Source organism: Vicia villosa, linkage group LG3 (assembly GCF_029867415.1).
Source record: "Vicia villosa cultivar HV-30 ecotype Madison, WI linkage group LG3, Vvil1.0, whole genome shotgun sequence".
Lineage (NCBI taxonomy): Eukaryota > Viridiplantae > Streptophyta > Magnoliopsida > Fabales > Fabaceae > Vicia > Vicia villosa.
The window spans coordinates 119601219-119625833 of NC_081182.1; the positions used below are offsets into that span (position 1 = coordinate 119601219).

A 24615-nucleotide genomic window follows, 5' to 3' on the forward strand; every position below is an offset into this window, starting at 1 on the left:
TGGGTTTGAACCCAGGTCTTTTAAGTTACAAGCGCTCCTATTCACCAGCTAAACCAAACGCTTCAGTCATTGATGATGCGCGTTCAAAGAAATATATATAGAATCTGCACGGATTTGCATTTGAACACAAACAAACAAAAAGTGCATAATAATCGCAAGAGGCAGGAATCGAACCCCTGCCCTTGCCTACTAAGGTTTTGAAACGCAACCTTCACCACTAGATCACGAATTGCTTGCTGTTAGTATTACCGCCCCTGAAATAAATAAATGAAACAAAGATCCTCAAAACAAATTGAATGGCACTCGTGCCTTACCACCTTCATCTTCTTCGTTTGGAAAAAACAAAACTCAGAATTTCCACCCTGCCAATAGCCATTGAATAACGCAAAAGAAGAAAACAAAACTAGATCAAGTATAAGTTATCTCATGAATCCAATAGAACCCTTGATTTTGACTAATTTTTACTCTAATTAGGAATCCCCATTCAAAGGAGTCTGAACCCTAATGACGGCGAATCTAAACGTGACTGAAGGTATGGCTTTGCGGCGGAATCAGAGCGGGGTGTTCGCGTCCGGTTATTGTGGTCTTCGCGTGGATTGTCTGCGTGTGGCCTCGGAGGCGGAAAGAGTTCTCACGGGGTGAGGTGCACCGTCGGAGGGATCATCGGCGTTAGTGCGTGGTGGCTGATCGGAGGTGTGGTGAGGGGATCCGAATCGGGACTTGTCTGCTTCGAGGTGTTGACGTCGCTGCGGATTTGCAATAGCTTCAATCCCGATTTCGTTTTTGAAACTCTTCTCCGTTTATTCCACTGCTTGTTCTCCTGTACAATCAACAGACAATTAAACAACAATTTTCTGAAATTAATTTGCTTTGATTTTTCTGTTAATTGAATTCTATGTAAAATTGTTCTTGAACTCTTGTATCATAGATGAGAATAGAGAAGTGAATCTGGATTATGTCATGGATTGGTATGGTTTTGAGTGATGGCCATTGTAAGTTAGTGTTAAAGTGGTTGTTTAACAAAATTGGGTTGAATATGTACGTAGGTGAATAAGGTTTTGTTAGAGACGATAAAATTATGGGGTAGAAAATCTGTACATGATGGGAGTCAATCCTTATTGGAAAAATTGGCCTCCCCTAATTGACAAAAAAAGCACCCTATTTATCTTAGTCAAATTAGGGTTTTCTAATCTAATGGGCCTATTGCCCAACTAATTAATTTAATAAAAATAATAAAAGGATAAAAATCCTAATAATACTAATATTAAAATTAATAGTAATGATTCTAATTATATTAATATTAAATAATAATATTAGTTAGTTAATAGAATTGTAATGGATAATAACAGTTAATAAAATTACCATAATAACCAAAAAACAAAAAAATGTTAGTAAAAGCAATTATATTCAAAAATAATAGAACCCTTGTGGTAATTGGGCCCAATTTTTTAGATCCCAAAACACCTGTTAATTACTCCCTTGTTTTAACTCAACCTGATTTATAAGAGAGCGAGTTTGACAATAGAAATGTCAAACCCTATGGCTCTTAATTCTGAACCTTGATGGGTTAACGGGCGTAGATTCGATCGGGCAAATTTTGGGGTATGACAGCTGCCCCTGTTCAATCTTCTTAAACCTGAAGAGTTAGATAGGCACGTCTGCCTATCGTGATCTAAAAGGTGGAAGATGATTGAACACTGAAATGCCCTGAAATTGCCTTTGTTGGGAAAGAATTCCGCAGGAAATGGGCTTAAAGATGCCATCCAAGGTAAATGCCGTTTTCCAGAGTGTGGAGCAAACGCTTTTGAAAGGAACCACTGTGTCTTGGTTGTAGCACGGCCTATAAAGGCAACCTGAATTTTATGCAATGTTATGATGCATGCGATGTATGATGCAGTGAACTTCTCAAAATAAATGAGAGCGATGTATGTATATGCATTATGTATGAATGAGGTGTGTTATTTAATGATGCATGACTGTTAGTTATGTTAATTGAAGTATGTTAGTGATTCTGAAAAGAAAGATAACACCTTTGATTGTTATTGATGATGTTTTGGAGAATATCACTGCCGAGGGACTAACGTGATAAACCCAATTGAGGAACCCTTTGAAAATCTGGTTGTAAAACCCTTTGTAAAACCCTGTTTGCCTAGAAAAGCTCCTAGAAAGGATGGAATACGTCTTAAAGAAGACTGCCTGGAAAGGCTCCTCACCATTTAGGATAATTTGCTATGCTTATAGCAACTCACCCGCACCATTTAGGATCATTTGCCGTGCTTGTAGCAAACTCACCTGCCCCATTTAGGATCATTTGCCGTGCTTGTAGCAAACTCACCCGCACCATTTAGGATCATTTGCCGTGCTTGTAGCAAACTCACCCGCGCCATTTAGGATCATTTTCCGTGCTTGTAGCAAACTCACCCGCACCATTTAGGATCGTTTGCCGTGCTTGTAGCAAACTCACCCGCACCATTTAGGATCGTTTGCCGTGCTTGTAGCAAACTCACCCGCACCATTTAGGATCATTTGTCGTGCTTGTAGCAAACTCACCCGCACCATTTAGGATCATTTGCCGTGCTTATAGCAAACTCACCCGCACCATTTAGGATCATTTGCCCTGGTTCGGACAAATTTCACCTGCACCAAAGGAATTACCTGCCATGGTTCTGACAAGCGTACCTGCATAAGAGTAATCATTTGCTATAGTTCTAGCAAACTTACCTGCATGAAAAAGATTCACCTGTTTGGAGACTCACGACTCGAGGGTCGGAGAAAATACACCTTTCACAACACGAGGGTTGGAAACTCACGACACGTGGGTCGGGAAATACACCTATCACATCACGTGGGGAACGCGTTAAGAATGGCATCCGAAGTGGTAAGATTCAAGCTGCTACATCCTCAGGTATTACAAAGAAGCCTCTCAGTAGGAAGTCAGATTCAAATAATAACCATGGCCAATCTGTTGGGGCAGTTTTGATCTCCACACCGACACCTCAGAGAAGTCGTCAAAGCACGCAAGACACGCCTAGGCGTCAGTTCACAAAGATCAATATGTCACTGGCTCAAGCACTACAACACCTGTTGAAGTTAAAGTTGATCACTCTAAAGGATCCCCCTAAGAATCCTAGTACTTCTGCTCGAAGCTATAATCCTAATATGAGGTGTGCATACCACTCTGATAGTCCTGGTCATGATACGAATAGCTGTTGGACATTGAGGAACAAAATCCAAGATATGATCGATGCTGGAGAAGTTGAGTTTGATCCTCCTGAGACTCCTAATGTAACTGCTAATAATGTGGATGGCTAAAAGGATAAACTTTTAATCATTAGTTTTACTTTCATTTGCAAATTTCTATTCTGTTTGTTTAAACATTCAAATTATGATAGACATTATCTATTTTAACAATCATCATCAGTGCATTGCATATGTTTGTCTTGAATAATTTATTTCGTTTTCACTCATTTTAAAATTATGTCTTTACTTTGCATATGTTTTATGATACTCAACTCCTGCTAAGTTGTAGGCCTTTTAAGGGAGGATGACGAAAACGGCGCCGCAACCTCATACAGTATGCTTTTGAGCGAACTATGCTGACGATGTACAGGCATTGTTTCAATTCCTAAAACAGCGGAGATATAAGGATGTTAATCCCTCGTCAACCCCTTTGAGCCTAAGAAGTATGAGTTTCTTTCTTAAAAACCCTTGATCATAACCTGGGGCAGGGTAGTCCTCAGTTAATTTGGCCGTGCATTCTATTTTAAGAGAATCATTCAGTACACCTTTCAACAAAGGCTTCAATCACAAGCGTTCGTCCGCAGACATCAAAGATGTGTTGGAGATGTCAATCAATGATGGTTCATCAATCATTAAGTAAGACGGTCAATATCTTTCAAAAAAAAATGATGAAAAACATACATACAAAGAAAAGCCTGCTAAGTCAAAAAAAAATCAAAAAGAAGACTTAGGCAAAAATCAAGGCATCCCGCTGACTGTAAGCTCAAAATAGACAGTTCAGGCAAAAGTTAGGGATATCAAAAGATGAAAGAAGAGAAGTCAATAAATTCCTGAACAACACAATGTTGTGACTACCAAAAGGAAGAAGTGACTGCCATCTCAAAAGCTCTCTTTGCTTGTGAACCATCATCATTATCAAAGGTGCAAATCCAAAAGTCTCTCGGAACCTGAATGCGTAAGTTGAATTAACTGAGCTTAGGACTGAAGATCATCACGAAGAGGGGTGGGTATAATCAAATTTTGAGCCTTTATCCTTTGTTTCTTAAACCGTGAACCAAGCCACGTTACAACCCTTGAAAGTCCTAATTGAAGCATGGTTAGTTCAAAAGCATACCGTTACCAAAAGGGTATCCTGACTCCTTAAGGTTTACCACAAAAATGCTGAGTTGTTATCTTGTTTTACAAACATCATGTTTTTACCAATATCACGCTTTTACATCTCTTGTTTTAAATGTTTTTCAAAAACTCAAGACAGACGTATGCATTGCATCTCATGAATTCATTATTAAACATATTCTGCTACATAATTTCAAATGTTAGCATCAGAAAGAATTTGCACAGGGTACAACTAATGAATGAAAGTTATCCCGACAGACAAGATTACTCCAAGAAGCAATATCTCCTATGCATGCAAAGGGGCATGACATAGTTTATCCAGTCAGTCTGGGGCAATCAAGCCAAGATTCCAAGAATCTCTCAAAGGTGCCAAAACAATTAGGAGCATGCATCCAAGTATATCTGAAGCTACTTCCCAATCAACATGGGACATTGTCCTTGGCCTATGATTACTAGGGGCATGACGCCCATAGTGCACATCTCATAAAGTCCTCACAAGGCGGATCTTTCCAAAGTCCCTACTAGCAGGGGCAAATCTATGCGAGTCCAGTTTGACATCTTAATCGATACTCAGTGGTGTGTCCTAATCAATATAAATCACTGGGGGAATATTCAAAGCATTCATGCCTTTCCATAAAGTCGGTTACACAGGATCATATCCCCCACAGAGTAATCATTAAAGAGATACCTTCAAATGTTCTTGTCCAACAAAAGACATAGCTCCTCAATAGAGTTCACATCTTCAACATCGTCGGTTCCCCGACCTTCTTCTTTTCTCCAAACATGGTTTATTAATATCTGTTATCCCCAGTCAGAGTACATCAAATTACTGGTCATCCCCAAGCAAAATTGTAAATCCCCAGCTGTGTACCTTCAAGACAAGATCAAACAGCAAAATCACAAGGATATAGAGATTTATTTTCTCAATCAAGACAACATAAATCACATTCACATATCATATGCCATAAACATATTCATACATCATGTACATTGCCTCATAATGGATTCATACATAACACGCAAGTTTCTCATTTATTTTGAGAGACTCGTTGCATAATACATGCATCATGACATTACATAAAAACTAACTTTACCTTTTTCAGGATACAATAACAAGCAGATGAACACTATCTATGATCTAATTCAGCTACTACAAACGGTACTGACACGATCAACCTTCAAGGATCTAATTCTATCATCACGAACGGTGTAGATACGATCAAAGAACCACGACAACTGAGTCACGATAATGGAATCACGACAATTGAGTCACGATGACGGAATCACGACAACTGAGTCACGATAATGGAATCACGATAATTGAGTCACGATGATGGAATCACGACAACTGAGTCACGATAATGGAATCACGACAATTGAGTCACGATAATGGAGTCATGACAACCGAGTCACGATAATGGAATCACGACAACTGAGTCACGATGATGGAATCACGACAACTGAGTCACGATGATGGAATCACGACAACTGAGTCACGATAATGGAATCACGACAACTGAGTCACGATAATGGAGTCATGACAACCGAGTCACGATAATGGAATCACGACTACTGAGTCACGATGATGGAATCACGACAACTGAGTCACGATAATGGAATCATGACAACTGAGTCACGATAATGGAATCACGACAACTGAGTCACGATAATGGAATCACGACAATGGAGTCACGATAATGGAATCACGACAATGGAGTCACGACGATTGAGTCACATATCTATTCCTGACATTCAGTTCAGAAACAATCATGACAATGAAGTCACAACAAGGGAGTTATGACGATAGAGTCACAACAATCAATTCACTTATATGGTCCTGAAGCTCTGGGCAATCTAGCCAACAACTTAATTCTGACGCCATAGGATATCCTTCAGATATGGTCTAACGTACGACACATTCTGACTCTCAAGTATATCAAGTCGGATGGCATCTTCAAGCCCATCTCCGACAAAAGTCCCTACTTCAGCTAGGGCAAATTTTTGGGTATTCTAGTGTTCAATCATCTTCCACCTTCAGATACCGACTAGCATACAAACCACTCTACATCTTCAGGTTTAAGATAATTGAACAGGGGCAGCTGTCATACCCCAAAATTTGCCCATAATATTTCTCCTATTCAAATTCAAAATCAATACACAAAGCTCCAAGACACACTCTCCTAAACAAGGCTCAGAAACTAGGGTGTGGTTTGTTCAAAGGAAAATCAATGAATCAATGGCTCCAAGGCATACCATATGGCTCAATATATCTCGCGTGACCTCTATGACAAGTATCAAGTCTCAGCTCAAATGATTGGTCACTCAATTGTTCAGAAAGTCAACAGTCGACTAGGTTAACCTAAAAGTCAATTGTGGTCAAAGTAAAGTAAAAACTCCTGATTTCTTGTCAAGATCCTCATATTGAAGTATCATTCACCATTTGATCAAGAATTGATCATGTTTCATCAAGGTAAGATCAAAAATTAACAAATCAAAAAGTTTCCAAATTAGGGTTTGTATAGGAGAAAGTCAACTGAACTTTGACCAGCCATAACTCTCACATGGAACATCATAAAATTTCCATCCAAAGCCCATTTTGAAGGAAATTTTATTCTCTACAATTTTGTCTCTCACATGCCAAGTCTAAAAATGCTTCATTTGAGAGATATGGACCGAAATATTACAGGTCCTTTTCGAATGTCAACCAAAAGACTTTTTTTTCAAAAGAACGTACAAGGAGCATGGAAAATTATTTTGATGTGAGACCAAAGACACTGGTTAGGGGACTCTCTAAGGTTTCTGAAAAGTCTTATATCATCTCTGTATGATAAATATTGAAAGATTTATGATTGATGCAAGATGGACAAAATTTGAGAATTACATGAAATCTTAATGGTTGAATTTTGAAAGTTTAAGTTATGGGCCTTTAAATTCAATTATCTCACGTGGATCCAAATCCATAAGAAACCCATAAATCAATCCCCTCTTATTTTATGTTTTTTTTACTCTTTTACTTTTGAATTTATTCAGTTAAATTCATAATTAAATTAAAGAAATTCATAATTAAAAGGAAAAATTATTTGGTAAATCTCCAATCAATTAATCAGACCAAAATCATATCTTGAGGTTTAAGGAAATCGTGAAAGATTGGCTAAGGTTTGATTGGTGTTGATTAAAGATCAAAATAGAAATTTCTCATACACTTTTCCAAATCAAATACAATCTTTGATTTCAAGAGGATTTGTTTCGGTTTTGGTGACCTAATAACATCCCTATATATACTTGAACATGTTCAGATGATAAGCGGGGGGTTTTTTTTGGCTCAAAAAGCAGCATAAAAACACAGGAAAATTCAAGAAGCAAGTGAAATTCGGTTTCTGAAATTTGCGTAGATTCAAGGCATCTTGAGGATTGCAACACACTCCTGGACCATTCTTGAAGCTACTGGGATCATTACCATCGGCTTATACGGTCAGAAACAAGAACCTATAACTCACGGTTTTGCTCATTCTAATTTATCCTTGTTCTCATCGATTCATGATACATAAACATATTTTGAATGCATATATTTGTTTGTCATGATTATCTGAATCTTTCTGGGTGATCAATTTGACGTTTTCGTGTTTGCATCGTGATTTGCCATGATTGAATTTTAGGGTTTCAAAATAGGTTTTTTTAGTTCAGAGGGATTTGGTCTTGATTACAGGTATGGTTGAAATCGTGATGACAACACGAACTCGTTCATGGTTCTATTTTTGATTTTGGTCGCGTATATAGGGTTTTGTGATATGCAGGACTTATGGCTATGGAGGCGAAGAACTGTAGGTAAAAGTCATCTAAAACAACAGCCAGAGGTTAGGGATGATGGCGTGTCATCCTATCAACAGTCAATTCAAACCAGCGCGCGAATTCCATTGTTTTTTTATAAAGTGGTTTAAGTTTTATTTATTATTTTACGAGTGTGTTGGTTTAACAACGAATTCATCATGGCCTAGTGGTAGCACGCACGTTCGATGCCTTACTCCCTCTGACCCCAGTTCGATCCTTGGGAGGGTTGTTTTTATTTTGCGTGTTACAGGATATCCAGTGATCCGGTGCTTCTCTCCTGACACAACTTCGTAGTGCATCCATCCATCCATGCCATTGGTTCATGATATGCTCAAATCCAAGAGATCCAGGGAGCACGTCCATGGTGTACCATCACCAGTCAATCACATTGAATTTCAAGCTAAGATTTCCAAACCTATTTGTTTTTTTTTATTTAATAGAACTTCTTCTAATTGTTTTTTTCTCTTTTCTTTTTTCTTTTCTAAAAAAATCATAATAATTTATTTTTCTTTTTTTATAAAATCATAATAATTTGTTTTGGTGATATTTAATTAATTTAAATAATTAAATTAATTTAGTTGTTTAATTATTAAAGTAGGTTAATAATGGGTAAAATTATTAGGGTTAGGTATTTAATTGAAGCTTTATTTTCATCGATTTAACTAATTAGGTTGAAAACCAATAATTAGTTAATTTGATTTTATTTATTCTATTACCCATGGATAACTTGTGCCCTAATTAGGGTTTACGATGATCATTCCATACACTGAGCTATTTCTTTTCCGTACCTTTTTCAGGGTTGACTTTCCAGATGCCTTCCGACTACGCGCCTTCAAAATAGAAAGTTAAGTATTAATTTATTTCAAAGTCTATTTTGTTTCCTTTGATTTTAGGGTTTGCCCTTATATTTCTTGAACTATGCATACGTTCACCCTCTTCTTTTGCCTTTGCCATTTTTCAGGGTTGACCCCGAGGTTTCCTCCGACCGCCAACCCTATCAGATCAAGTGCAAAGCTAAGTGCTTTTTATTTATTTATTTAAATTCTTTATCTTTTTGCTTTTTTAGGGTTAACTGTGTTTGCCTTCGAACCGATAACGCACTCATTCCTCTGTTTCTTCGTTCTTGTCCAATTTTCAGGGTTTGTCGACTGCCAAAGCTACGAGTACTGGTAACCCTAACCCTGATATTTTCTGTCTTTTATTTACTTATGCCAAACCCTATTGGGGATCCGCTGGTTTCATTTTCCCCTTCCCCATATTGCTATTGTTACTGCTTTATATTAAACTGCTTTATATTAAACTGCGTGGTTAGTAATTTAGGGAGTGCAACCTTGAATTGAATTAGCCTCACTAATTATAAGATAATTTAATCGAATTAATCACGTGATTGATGCACCCACGCACACTTTTGAGGTAACCTCTCTATTGCCTTGTTGCCTGTTGCCTTGTGTTATTTTGCAGAATAGCCAGTCCCTCGAATACGAGGATACCTTAGCCAGTTGCCTCGATTAAGATCATGGTCCCTAATGATGCTGCCTTCGATATGCATGATCTCGACCCTCGGAAGTTGCCTACGAAAAAGGCTAAGGTATCCTCTGGCTGCCTACGAAAGGCTATTCTGATCATTCCCTTAGACTACCTGCCTCTCTATGGCATGGGTCAGTCTTATGGCGAATGATAAAGCGATGACCCTTCAACCTCCAAATGAAAGGCTTCCTGCCCTCTTATGGCAAGGATAGACCCTTTCACCCTGAAAGGAACCTCCAAATGAAAGGCTTCCTGCCCTCTTATGGCAAGGATAGACCATTTCACCCTGAAAGGCTAAAAGAACTGATTTTCCAACTATAAGGTAAATTGACCTTAATTGCTTTGCCTTGCTCTAAAATTTTTCTATATTCTTTCTCAAAATTCTTCAAAAATGGCTACGCTCATTTACGAGCTAAAGTCCACTTTTCTTCTTCTACTTTTCTTTTCAAAACGAGCGAAGCAATTAAGAGCCCATGGAAAACCATGGATGCAAAGGGTGCCTTACACCTTCCCTTTGCATAATTACCCCCGAACTCAGTTTTCTTTAAAAGGGTTTTTTTCTGTTCTTTTAGCCTTTCTGATTTATTTGGATAAAATAAAAGTCGATGGCGACTCTTGCTTACCGCGACATTTCAATCGATAAAAAGTCAGTTCACCGTATTACAATATCCAACCACTACTATTAATACTAATAATATTAATAAAAATATGAAAAGTAAATATATATTCACCTAATAATAATATTAATAATAAAATAAAATAAAATAAAATAAATTAAAAAACGTTTTTCATTTCTATAAGATTCTCTATTTAATAATAATAACAATTAATAGATTATTATTATGATGAAACCATAAAAATTCATCAAAAGTTCTGTTTAATGTATTTTAAAGAACTTATTTAATTAATTTTATAACTTCCATTCTTATTAATATATCAAGATTAATTAGACCCTACATTAATATTAATAATAATATAATATAATAAAATACTACTAATAATAATATAATACAACTATAACTATTATAAATAATAATAGTAATAATAATATAATGTTCAATTAAAATTAAGATATGGTAAACTAAATTAATACAAAAAAATTAAAAATGAGATGTATTTGTGCTCTTCAAAATTAAATTTTTTATTTAAATTATTTTTTATTTTTATATTCAATCAAGAAATTGAATAATTATTCATACAAAAATAAGCAAATATCTCATTTATCTTATTACTCTAATTCTCACATTTTATAAAAGAAATCTTTGATTCTCAATTTAATAGCTAATAATAATAATAATAGTAATTATTATTATTATTATTATTATAATGTAACTTTGAAATATATTTATTAGCTTTTATAATTTTATATAATAAAAATAAATAATTAATACTTTATTATTATGAAACCATAAAAAATCCTCAAAATTTCAATTTAATATATTTTAAATAATTTGGTTATTAATTTTATAACTTCTATTATAATTAATATATTATCACCCTTTCAATTAGTTATCTATTTTTTAACTATACATCACTCGCACGAATCTTTTTATACTGATTTTTCATTTTTCATTTTTGCCATTTTTTATTCTCATATGTTTCCTCTTTCATTTTCTAAAATTTGTATAGTTTAATTTGTTTAATATTTCATGATTTAGGAGTTCATATAATTTTTTCTTAATTTTATACTTAATTCGTAAAATTATTTAAATAATTATAAAAACAAAGATCAAATCTAACAAGACCCCTATTTTTTTAACATATTTTTAAAATTTTCATCCATATTTTATGTAAATTCATTAATTTTTACTTTAATATCTTTTTTTTAAAAATTATTTCTATAAGACTCTCTATTTAATAACAATGAAACTATTAAAACGTTTTTCTCTTAATTTTAATAATTTTTTATAATAATAATTAATACATTATTATTATTATTATTATTATTAAACCATAAGAACCCATCAAAAATTCTATTTAATGTATTTAAAGTATTTAATTTATTAATTTTATAACTTCCATTCTTATTAATATATTATACCCTTTCAATTATTTATCTATTTTCTTAACTATACATCTTCACTAACATGACTCTTTATATATAGGTTTTAAAATTTTCATTTTTGCCATTTCTTTTTCATTCTCATATGTTTCTTCTTTCATTTTCTAATATGTGTATCATTTATTTAAAATTTTATGTGCAGATTTATAAGTTCATCTGTTTTCTCTTTTATTTTTCTAAATATGTATTATTTGTTTAAAACTTCATGTGCAGGTTTTGAAGATATATATGAGAATTTTGTTGAAAGATCAATTCTCATAGAGAAAGGTAGACTCTATAACATTTTAATTTTTGTTTCTTTTATTTTTCCTTAACATCACACCACTAAACATATATTAAATTTTATTAACCACTTTTCTTTATATTAATTGTCCTTTTTATGCAAGCTTTTAAGTTATTGCGGTGTATTGTAAAACTTTTATTGTAAGCTATGTTTTTTTTTATGTATTTTTAACCTTGAGTGTTAATATTATGAATTACAGTTAAAATATAGATTCTAATATGAAGATTTTTTTCATTGCATATCAACAATAATGTATAGGGTGAAGATTATTTAACAAGGTGTGTACTATTTTTTCACCTTTCTATTAATTTTTGTAACTTTCAATTAGTTTTACTATTCATTTTTGTATCATCAATTACTATTACAAGAGTCATGTATAATTTTTTTAATTTTTTGTAATGTAATTTAACTTATTTTTGTATTTCTCACATAAATTTAATATTCTCATATTTATGTGTTAAGTTAAAGACTCAACTTACTATATTGTATTAATTTACCGAATATTTTAGACACACTCTTTTATAATAATTTGCTTGAATATCAATATAATTTATATTTACATGTATAATTATTATTTCATTTTGATATGTATTGCATTCAATATTTGACTCTATTACATAAAAGTGGATTGCATTTTTAATTATTTTACTTACGATTATCAAAGTATTCATTTCTTATTAAAATATATTACAAATCAAAGTTGAAATCTACCTATGGTATTATATCCATATCAAATATCTTGAAGTGTACTTTGTGAATTTAATAAAATAAAATTTGGAATCTACATATGGTGTTATATCCATATCAAATATCTTACAGCAAAAGAATCTACATATATTATGATATGATGACTTTTAAGAGACAACCAAACGTAAGAAACAACTCAAAAATATATTTTATTTATTAATAAACGGTTTTTTTTTTCTATTTTTGATTATTTAATAGTCATTCTTTATTACATCTCATTATTTTTTTATTTTACTTAGGTTTCAAAAACTTTTTATCTTTACTTTATACAAATTTGTATAATAAAATAATTATAATACTATTAACTACATTCATGTTACATAATGAATGAGTCATAAACCTATATGGGTGGGTGGGGTAGCTTGGTTGACACTTGCTGACTGAGCGGGTGTAGGCTGTTGGTCCAGGGTTCGATCCTTGGCAGCAGCAATGTAGTATTTTCTTTCTTAACAAAATAAAATTTTAATCTATTATTTTACATTCCTAATAAATTATTATATAAAACAATTATTTGGTCACAATTTTATTAATTCATCTTAAAATTTGAATATTTAAAACAAATAGTTGAATAAATGAATTACTAAAATACATTTTTAATTATTGTTTGAACTTCTCATATTTCTCAATCTCGCATTTCAAATGTTTTTTTAATTTTTATTACTTTCAACTAATATTATTGATAATTTTAACATTGTTAATAATTTGTTTAACTTTATTTACTATTAATTTTATATTAAAAAGTAATATATAAAAGTGTTTTTTGTTGTAACTATAAAAATGAATGATAATGTATACTATTACTTTAATTTATCAAAATTTAACTGATACATGACTTCTAAAAGTATAAGCATAAAAATAATTAATACTACATAAATTCTTAATTATGCACACAACCGCGCATGGCGCGGGTCACAATCTAGTTATATATAATAAAGAAAATGAGCTCGCATAAAAAGGTATATGTAATACACCAAAAAAAAATTTAGAATTTATGTAAGGAACATTCCAATAGATGATATGACTTTTGTATCTAACATACCATGATCCTTGGCAGCAGCAATGTAGTATTTTCTTTCTTAACAAAATAAAATTTTAATCTATTATTTTACATTCCTAATAAATTATTATATAAAACAATTATTTGGTCACAATTTTATTAATTCATCTTAAAATTTGAATATTTAAAACAAATAGTTGAATAAATGAATTACTAAAATACATTTTTAATTATTGTTTGAACTTCTCATATTTCTCAATCTCGCATTTCAAATGTTTTATTAATTTTTATTACTTTCAACTAATATTATTGATAATTTTAACATTGTTAATAATTTGTTTAACTTTATTTACTATTAATTTTATATTAAAAAGTAATATATAAAAGTGTTTTTTGTTGTAACTATAAAAATGAATGATAATGTATACTATTACTTTAATTTATCAAAATTTAACTGATACATGACTTCTAAAAGTATAAGCATAAAAATAATTAATACTACATAAATTCTTAATTATGCACACAACCGCGCATGGCGCGGGTCACAATCTAGTTATATATAATAAAGAAAATGAGCTCGCATAAAAAGGTATATGTAATACACCAAAAAAAAATTTAGAATTTATGTAAGGAACATTCCAATAGATGATATGACTTTTGTATCTAACATACCATGATTGTTGGATACACTTGATTTTCTAAACTGTGTGTATATTTTGGCCTCGTGATACATTTATAGTAGACTAAGTTTAGATTCAAAAGGCATTAAAAGAAATTGACATTAAACAAACTTCATATTCTCTTCATAACCTCTACAAATGCAGAAAAATACAATATAAATAGTAAGGGTTAGCCACCTAAATGGGCTAAAAACAGCATTGGGCCAAAGAAATAGCAAAACCCAATAATAAAAATACTAATATCAGCGCCTATTTAGTAATAAAAATTCTTAAGTAAAACTGAAATTTTCTTTTCTCTATTGGGCCTGCCCAACTTCTTATCAATACTCATGGGCCCGTTGAGAACCTTGTCCTCAAGGTTCACACTAGAAGAATCCAATTGAAGGGGGCTTTTGTTGGACCGCTGGGAAAATGGGCCGGGTAGGGTAATGGAAGAATCTATAAAATAAGAAAATACAAGTACCTGGTTAATACTATTATGCCCTTTGCCCTTTTGCCAACACCTACCCAATTTTGCTTTTTTATTGTCTTTTCTCATTTTTTTGTCAGATTTTATTATTATTATATTAAAGTGATCATTTTATATATGCATATTTCAATTTTCTACTCATTTCCAATTTCTTCTCTCTCACTTTCTTTTTCCTCACGCTCTCTCTCTCTCTCAAAATTCCCCCAACAACCTTCTTTCTCTCTTTTCTCTCTACAACATCCTCTCTTATCTCTCTACAGCAACCTTCTTTCTCTCTTTTTTCTCTTTCTGCTTCTATATTGCTTCCACATCCCTCTTCCTTTTGCTATTCTTCTTCTCCCTTCTTTCTCTTTTGTTATCTGAAACAATAATGGTGTCTGAATCGGTTTACGGTGTGCGAATCGATTGGATTCAGATTTTTTAGGGTTTCAAATAGTGATAATCGGTTATAAAGTTAGGGTTTTTAATTTGTAGTTTGGGTTTTAGTGGTTTATTTGATGATTTTGTGGTTTGTTTTTCAGGATATAGACTGGATCGAGTTTTACCGCTGAGTTATGAAGCTAACTAGGTATGGGTTCTCTTTGGTTTTCTTATAAACTTAGGGTTTTGAATTTGTAGGTAGGGTTTTAGTGGTTTATTTGATGATTTTGTGGTTTATTTTTCAGGTTATAGACTGAATCGAGTTCTACCGCTGAGTTTGAAGCTAACAAGGTATGGGTTAACTTGGACATTGTTTCTATTCTAATTATTTGAGTATTTTAGGATGAAGGTTTATACATTGTTGTTGTTTTGTTGTTATAGTGTCCAGAAAATAAACTTATGGTTTTGTTGTTGGCCCTTCGGTTTGCTGATTCAAACGAATCATATACTGATTTTGAGATTCTTTGTTGTTTATATTGTTTTGAATGAAATGCAGGTCTGAATAAACACCAGTTCAAACGTAACAACTGTTATCGCCTTTGTGAAGTTAGCGCTGACCAATTTCTTGCAGAAATTGAAGAGAAGCTGAGGAGTTTGTTTCCAACAAGTGGGCTTTTTCCAGGTATATATGGAATTATTGATTAATGGTGTAGAATCGTATTTTAATGTTCTTCTATTTGATGCAGTTTTTTTATTATTGCTTCTCTACATACATCTTGGATATGGTTCATCACTTCCTTAGTTTTATTGTTTTTGTTTCTGCTGTATGGCAATGCTTTTTTGTGAGCAACTATAATGGAGGAGTTATTGTTGTTGCTGATGGTGTCTCTGGGTAACTTACTTTCTCACTAACTTCAATTTTATAGAATTAATTGTTAGTTTCAGCTTTGCTATTATACATCATATTGAGATCCTTCATTGATCCCGGGGTAATTGATGGTTAATTCCTACAATTTTGTAGGAGATGAGGAGGTATCATAAATGTTTTTTTATTAAATACAGGGAAAATGCCAGGATGTTTTACTGCAAAATGCTCTGGAAGCATCAGATCCATTGTTAGCACCCCAAGCTACTTCTGGTAGCTTCATGTGGTGAGCATTAGTCTGTTTTTTTACTCTATTCCCCCGCGTGATGTGAATCTTTTGAGTTATACAGACAGGTCTCTGAAGAATTCTTGATCACAAAAATAGTTTCTAACATATAAATGGGCACCGGAAGAATTGAAAATAGCTTCAATGATATGATCATATCTAGCACTGGATTTGGCTTTGGAAGTGGCTCTGGTTTTGGATTGAGAAAAGGTAGAAAATACTTTAATGATCTGTAAAGTCTAACTCAAAGAAAATGTCGATATTGTTATGTTCCACGTTGTCTCATGTTGGGATCTCACAGTTGTATGCATGAGTTTCTACTTCTGGTGTTTATTGATTTGAGATCGGATGACTAAAATGATTTAGTTGATGAATTTTGTAGGAAAATGGCTAAGAAACAGTTATGTAGGAGTATCAATTGTTGGAAAAACATTAGCAGTAAGCCAGTAACGGGATTTGGAAAAGTTGAATTTGAAGTTGAGAGACGAGCAAAAGTGTTACGAATGAATGTGATAGCACATGATCCTTATGCTCCAGCTTATATAGCATGCGATGTTGGTGTTGAATTGGTTTGATTTGATCATGCAGTCTCAACTACTGATTTTATCTCACTTCACATGCCTCTCACTCTAACTACTAACAAAGTCTTTAATGACAACTCTTTTGCTAAGCTCAGGTGTTTGTGTTACTATTTTCTTTTAGCATTCTATTCAATGTTACCTTCCTATTTTTGTTTGCTTAGTGATATGACTTTGGGTTTCTAAAAATACATATCATGTTGCAGTTATTTTCTGGTGTAACCCTTTTGACAGTTATTTTCGACATGAACTTGCTAATGAAAAGCCATCAGAAACTACCACAATTGTTGCCCAAGACACTTCTGGTTCTATTTCTATTAAGAAATTATTAATTTTAAATATAGTTTGATGTTTATCTGATATATATTCAGTATGATGTATTGTTGATAGTGTTCTCTAAGACACTGTTGGTGTTGTATGTTTACTTGTAAGTTTTTAATATTATCAATCTTGGACACTCACTCTCCATAGAGCCTTGGTTCAGGGTCTTATTGCATAAGATATCAACGTACGACTGTTCTGAGTAAACATTAACTTCTTGGTTTTGTTTCTTTATTGCTGAACAATATGGTGTCAAAGATGAAAATCATCTTGATTGTATTGTGAGATAAGTGAAAATTGCCCTAATTACTCCTGCTGTAAGTGTTGTTTTGTAGCATTTGGTTTGTGTAGTTGTGATTTTAAGTTCAACAATTTTATGTGTTTGAAATTTCAGGTCAGCATTTTCACCAACCCGGAATCAAATTTCAGGTCAGCATTTTTTGAATCCATTCATCTATTTTTCAGCTGGGCAAGTCATGTTACTTCATGGACCGGTTCATTTTAATTTGGAAGTTAAATGCTAAAATGGATACCGACATGGTTTCTGTTTAATTGATTATGACATGGACTTAAGTGGATATTCACCAATGGAGCTGGAGTTACTTTTACTGATGTTTTTATTGTAGCATTAGTGGAGGGAAAGTCCAAAAAGGAATGGCTTATAAAACATCACAATTTGGGTTAGTTAGTATTCTACTTTACTAGGGAGTAGATTACATTATAAGATACTTTGGATGACATGGCTTACAAAACATCACATTTTGGGTTGGATGGTTAGTATTCTACTTTACCCCTTTTATTTTCATTTGATAATGAATTTTTAATGTACAATAACAAGATATATGCTCATAGATAATGATTAGTGTCAATCATATCTTTCAGAGCGCTTTGGAGATGGTGATCCTTCTCAAATTGGTTTAGACCTTAATGAGCTAATTAGTATTTGTCATAAAATGGTTTATTTATATCACTATTATAACACAAAATGGTTAATAATCAGTTGTATTTTAGGTGGATCCAGTCTTTCCTTTCCTTAGTTGAGTGGTGTTCATACATAAGGGTCATCGTCCGTTAGTCGCTTTGGATGGTTGCTCGGGGCTGGGAGATTTTGTTGTCTTTATGTTCTGGATTGTTTTATTTTGCACTAATACTTGCAGCTGCATTGGAGTGGCGTTGCTTATAGTTGAGCACTTTTGGAGTTTGTCGGGTCACGCAGCGTGTTCTTTGTTATTGAGAATTTTGTTTGGATTTTGGAGTAGTGCACTAGCAGTTATCGCAAAGTTGTTCTAGAGTTGACGCCCAGATGGAAGGTAGTAGATTTTGAATCAACTATTAGTCGCTCTGATAGTCAATTTTTCTTTTTCTTTTTTTTATTCTGATATGCTTGAGTAAAATCATACTAACTTGTGAAGGGTCACATACCAGGTATTGCATCAAGCTGATAGGATGCTGGACATGGGGTTTGATCCCCGGATACAGAAAATTGTCTCTCAGGAGATCATTTTTATATCTGATTATTATTTTAAAATAGTAAAACCTAAGGAATTGCTATTTGGTAGTATTGTTTGGCATAGTCAAGTGCTTCGCTAAGCTCATGAAGCTGATTGTTATTTTATGTTGAAATATTTCATTTTGCAATACTGTGTATCTTTTATGATACGGAAAAAGAGACTGGTAGTCTGGTATAACTTATGCTCTCCTTACTTCTAATTTTATTCCTATTTTGAACATATAGATTCCTGATATATCATTCACATGGAATTTTTTAATTTAGTAGAAAGATCATAACTTTTAACTAAAGAAGGATAAGGTATCCTCTGAGAAAATAAAACTATAATATTTGAAAAACATTGTATGGCATCAATACAATATAGGATGCTAATTTCGTAGGACGTTAAACAAAAAGCATTCTTTGAAAACAACCATTGGCTGAAAATCACAGGAAAAGAAGCACTAGAAAAAAATTATATCAAACCCTATAAAGCTGAAATGATCTGATTTTTTAAAGTTCAGGATTGAGGTCAACCTGTAGACCAAATTGGTAGTATAAAAGTATTCACTTAAAGTTAAGGAATAAATAAGTTAAACAAGTATTCAAATCTATAACTAATGTTAAAATAAAAACATGTAGAGATACAAGGAAAATACATTTTTGGCTAAATTATTTAAGGTTAAATATTATTTTTAAACGTGTATATGTTTTTGAATTAGTGTAATATAAAAAAAATTATATTTTTGATTTAAATATTTTCTATATATAAAAAAATTATATGGACTGATTTATTATCTCTTTTAAAAATAATAATTTATTTGGTCAAACAATTTAATTTTTATTATTTATTTATATTATATTTTAGAAACAAATGCGCGCACAACACCAGTACCCGTGCGGATGCACGGGTATCCCACTAGTTAGGGTTTGTGAGAATTTGCATGGGACACGTGTCGTGTCCAGGGGCTGCCGCGGCTAAGTCATAGGAATACAGCTGTGTGTGAGGTGGATTATAGACGTTGGAAATAGCTGTAGTATCACGTGAAATCTTTTCTTGAGCCTTGCGCAGAATTGAAAGATCAGACAGTGTGGGTCCCTTTGGTACTTGATATGTGGGAAGTGTATCTCTAGAAGTTAAAGACTTGGAACTCAAAAGCTCCTCATCGTTCTTCTCTTTCTCAGCATTCCTCAAACGAAATTCTCTCTCTAAAAAACTTTTTTCTTCATTTTTCTTAAACACTGATTCTTTTTCTAAAACATGCATCGGATCCCCGTTCGTGAAGGTCCTAGTTTGTGAAGTTTGAATAGGGTACTTCGTTGGTACGAAATCTGTTTGATGTTCATTTATTGAGTTTGTGAAAGTCTTTGATGCTAACATATTTTGTGTCTTATGCGGATCATGTTTTGACTCAGCATCAGGTAAAGAGATGAAGTCCAAATCTGTAAGAAATGGAAGAGTGTGGGAAGGAGGGAAAGGTTTGAAGTCGTGCAAGGTTTCATTTCCAAAGTAAGGACGCAATAAAGAAACATGGAATACCGGGTGAACACGAGAGGAAGAGGGAAGATCCACATGTAAGAAACTTGACTGATGCGTTTAATGATGGTGAACGGTCCACAGAATCGGGACGCAAGCTTTTGTGATAGAAATTTATGGAAGGTTTGTTGATGATACGGATGAAGCTTCAGTAAAACTCGATCTCCGACTTGAAAGGTAACATCGCTCCTTTTTGTGTTTGCTTGTTTTTCCATCTGGATCCGACTTTAGAAGGTTTTCGTTCAAAGTTTTGAAAATCTTTTGTTTGTGTTGCAGGGTGTCTTCAACTAAAGTTTCTAAAGTGGATCCGTTGACATAGTCCGACATAGATGGAGAGTGGTAGGAAGTGTTATACCAGTATTCTGCGTGATGAAGAAATTTGTACCACTTACTCGGCTGAGAACTGACAAAACAACGAAGGTACGTCCCGATCAATCTATTGATGACCTCTGTTTGACCGTCCGTTTCAGGATGGTATGTTGTACTGTACTTTAATATTGTGCTTTGTTCTTTGAAAAATGCTTTCCAAAAGGTACTGAGGAACAGGGGGTCCCGATCTGACACAATGGATTTGGATTGACCATGAAGACGTGTGATCTCTACTGTGAAACGCTTAGAAAGATCTTGTGCGGAAAAATGAGAAGGCATCGCGATGAAGTGTGCGGACTTCGTGAGGCGATTGCAAATGACCCAGATTGTGGTGCGTTCAAAAGAGTTAGGCAGTTTGGTGAAGAAGTCCATTGAAATGTCTTCCCAGGCTTGTTTCGGTATACATGTTGACATACTTTGCACATCTTAATCAAACTCTTTGCTTCTTTGTATACTCCTAGCCAACTGAAAGAGGTGGAGATACGAGCTAGTGTGGCTTTTAGACCTGAATGTCCTGCTGTTAGGGTAGCATGAAACTCCCAAAGAAGAATGGAACGGATCTGGTTTATCTCAGGTATAAAAAAATTCCTTTGTAAAATAGTAAGCCGTTTGAAAATTTGTATTCTGTATGATTAGTATCACTAAGGAGTTTCCTGACAATTTCTTTACTTGTTTCATCATTTGCATAATATGTGCGCAAACTGGAAAGGATATCTGGGATTGGGAAGGAAATGGCAAACAACATGGGCTCATCTACGGTGTATTTCTGATTCAGGGCGTCTACTACCAGATTGGATTTTCCAGGTTTGTAAAAAATATCAAAGTTAAATCCTTGCAGTTTTTCTGCCCATTTCTGTTGCTATGGGGTTTGGATTTTCTAGAGCAACAGATTGCGCAAGCTCTTTTGATCCGTGTAAATATGGAACTCTTGACAGATTAAGTACTGACGCCACTTTTTAATTGCTTCTATTACAGCGAACATATCTCGAACATAGGCTGAAGCCGCCTGCATTCGATGGCATATATTTTTGCTAAAGAAAGCAATTGGATGACCGTCCTGGAACAACACCGCACCAATGGAGACCCCTGAAGCATCTGTCTCCATAATGAATTTTTTTGTAAAGTTAGGTAGCGATAAAACCGGCATGTCGGTTATTCTCTTTTGTAATTCTGTAAAGGCTGTGATCACCTCTGTACCCCAAACAAATTTAGTGGAACGTAAGAAATCGGTGAGAGGAGCGACGAAGGAGGCGTACTGTTTCACAAAACAACGATAAAACCCGGTGAGGCCCAAAAATCCTCAGAGAGTCGTGAGCGAACGTGGTTGAGGCCAATCCAAAATGGCCTTAATCTTGTCTGCATCTGGTGCCACTGTGCCCATAGAGATAACATGTCCATGGTAATGGACCTTGGAGACTACAAACACACATTTTGACAACTTCACAACATAAAAATTGGTCAGTAGTAACTCAAAAATTGTCTATATACGGTTAAGGTGTTCAGTAAAATTAGAACTGTAAATGAGAATATCATCGAAAAACACTAAAACAAATTTTCGTAGGTGTTATACCCCAAAATTTGCCCGCATCTTTTTTTAGAGAGAAGGCAACAACCTTCTGTCTAAAAAATTGGGAGTTTCATATAATCTTGGATTTTATTTCATAAATATCCTGATCTTATGAATACTCTGTTTTTAGGATATTTTTTATACGGTATTTTGGGTTCGCTGTTGAATTTATTCTTACACAAACGCCAAATACTGTTTATCACTTCACATGCTATTTATTTGAGATTTATTTTCAGATAAATAATACTGACGCAATTGGTACCGAATTTTTTGCAGACGCAGAGTCCGGAGATCCAGACTGTACTGGTAACAATTAAATTATTATTGGTTTTGTTTCCCACTAATTTTTGTACTATATTACTGTTTTCAAATCTTTTCCTTTCTTTTCAAATCTCTTTCTTTCAAATCAAATCTTAACTTTATTCCATACACTTTCTTTCAAATTCTACTACCACTCAAACTTTATTTTTTTTTGTACGGTATCACTTCATTCCTCAACGTCTCCATCCTTCTTTTCACTCTATATATACCCCTAATTTTTCCATAAATTCTCACATCAAATTTCACTCATCTCCCAAATTTGTATCATACTATCTCATAATTATTTTCTCTTCTTCCCCGACAAAAATGGCAAAGTGGGTGGATACGTTTTTTCTTGTTGTCATCACTGTTTTTGTGGTGATCATGTCCTTTTTCTGTCTGCATAGTCCTGAAAAATGCGGATCTGGGATGCTTGCACTCCCGTACATCTATATATTGTTGTTTATAGCATGGGTTTTTAATCGTCATACTTAAAGTTTGTCGTATCTTTCGCTTTCAAATAACGTACCGTTCATTATATTTGTCGTACTGTTCGTTATATTATGTAATATTTGTACTGTCAGTATTAAATATTGTATTGTCTATTGTACTGTCACTTAATTATCTAGATGATATTATGTGTGTTTATTGCTAGTTAAATATTTATTTTTCTGTGCATTAAATCCTTCTCAAGATTATTATCAGTAATTTCGTTCGCGTACAGTATATTTTATTTATTTATTATGTTTGTGTTTTTCTAACAACTCATGTAAATAATTTTCACCATTAACACAACAAAAACAAAAAGAATAAATTAACTCTAACTGTTAAGTTTTCACTTTAATTGTTACGTTAATGCCTGGACAGCCAGTTAACAGTCAAACCCGCTAACAGCACGATTATCCGTGTCTATACCATCAGTCAAATCAATCTTTTGCATTTTAAAATTCCAAGATTTTTGTTCTAGAAGTCTTCTGATAATCACATGATCAACAGAGACTCAACACTGCACAGAAATTAGGTACGCCTAATTGTCTCCTACACAAACAGTCCCTAACTAGGGTTTTTGTTTTTTTCAGGAGAACGAGTTTTTGAGACCTCAAATGGATTTCATAGATCTCCATATGTCTCAAAGTACCACCAGACAAATTTTCAAACTTCGATTCGCTCGGACGCACAGTCAACAGCTCAAACAGTCAACAGACGACCAGTTTGACCGAAAAGTCAACAGACAATCAAAAAATGAAATTTTTTATCAACATCCATATTTTGTCAAAATATTTATCATTTGATCAATGGTTGATCATAATTCATCAAGAAAAGTTCAGAAATCGACAAAACTCTAAGTTTCAAAATTAGGGTTTTCTCCTAAAAAGTCAACTGAACATTGACCGGCCATAACTCTCTCCTTGTTCATCCAAAAAATTCCAAACAAATCTTATTTTGAAGGAAATTAAATTATGTTTCAAATGAAATTGGTCCCATGGTCATTGGATTTACCATTTGGAAAATATGAGCCAAGACATTACAGGTCATTTTCAAAGTTAACAAAAAATGGTTTTTTGTCAAAGCCCATAACATCAAGATAACTTCTCCAAATGCAAAAAGCTTCCAAAGTAGCTTGTAGAGGACATCTTGAGGTTTCTAAAAAGTATAAGAACTCCTTCATATGATCAAAATTGAGGGAGTTATGCCTTATTGAAGTTGGCTATTTTTTGGGAAAATGCATGAAACCAACATTGATCAAAATGGTTTTTTTCCAAAAGGGCCCAAGCATTCATGATCCAAGCATGTTTCTAATGATGTTAAAGGGATCCCACGACCAACATTAGGCCCATGACATTTTTATTTCTTTTTTAATTTAATTTTATTTCATTTAAAGTTAAATTAAAAAAGAAATGGTTCAAGATAATGATTCAAGGCTTTTGTCCTTAGCTTGAGTCACCAAGTTTGATCCAAGTTCTGCAGGATAGAGGTACAGAAGACCTATGGCA

The 24615-nt window shown here is 33.6% G+C and overlaps 2 long non-coding RNA genes across 9 annotated transcripts; both read left to right on the top strand.

Moving 5' to 3' along the window:
* Positions 1-15216: 15216 nt before the first annotated feature.
* Positions 15217-16126, top strand: LOC131656592 (uncharacterized). The gene is made up of 3 exons (XR_009300180.1): positions 15217-15341; positions 15471-15517; positions 15866-16126. It is a non-coding gene; the product is annotated as an uncharacterized LOC131656592 (long non-coding RNA).
* A 3803-nt stretch (positions 16127-19929) lies between these two features.
* On the top strand, positions 19930-24085 carry LOC131662395 (uncharacterized). 8 transcript variants are annotated; one of them, XR_009301543.1, is made up of 7 exons: positions 19930-20171; positions 20265-20562; positions 20662-20805; positions 20918-21558; positions 21730-22211; positions 22598-22627; positions 23701-24082. It is a non-coding gene; the product is annotated as an uncharacterized LOC131662395 (long non-coding RNA). The 8 variants fall into 8 exon arrangements; XR_009301546.1 differs by having other exon boundaries at positions 19931-20171; positions 21730-21877; positions 23701-24085; XR_009301548.1 differs by lacking the exon at positions 23701-24082 and having other exon boundaries at positions 20918-21085; positions 21216-21558; positions 21730-22665.
* Positions 24086-24615: the final 530 nt, after the last annotated feature.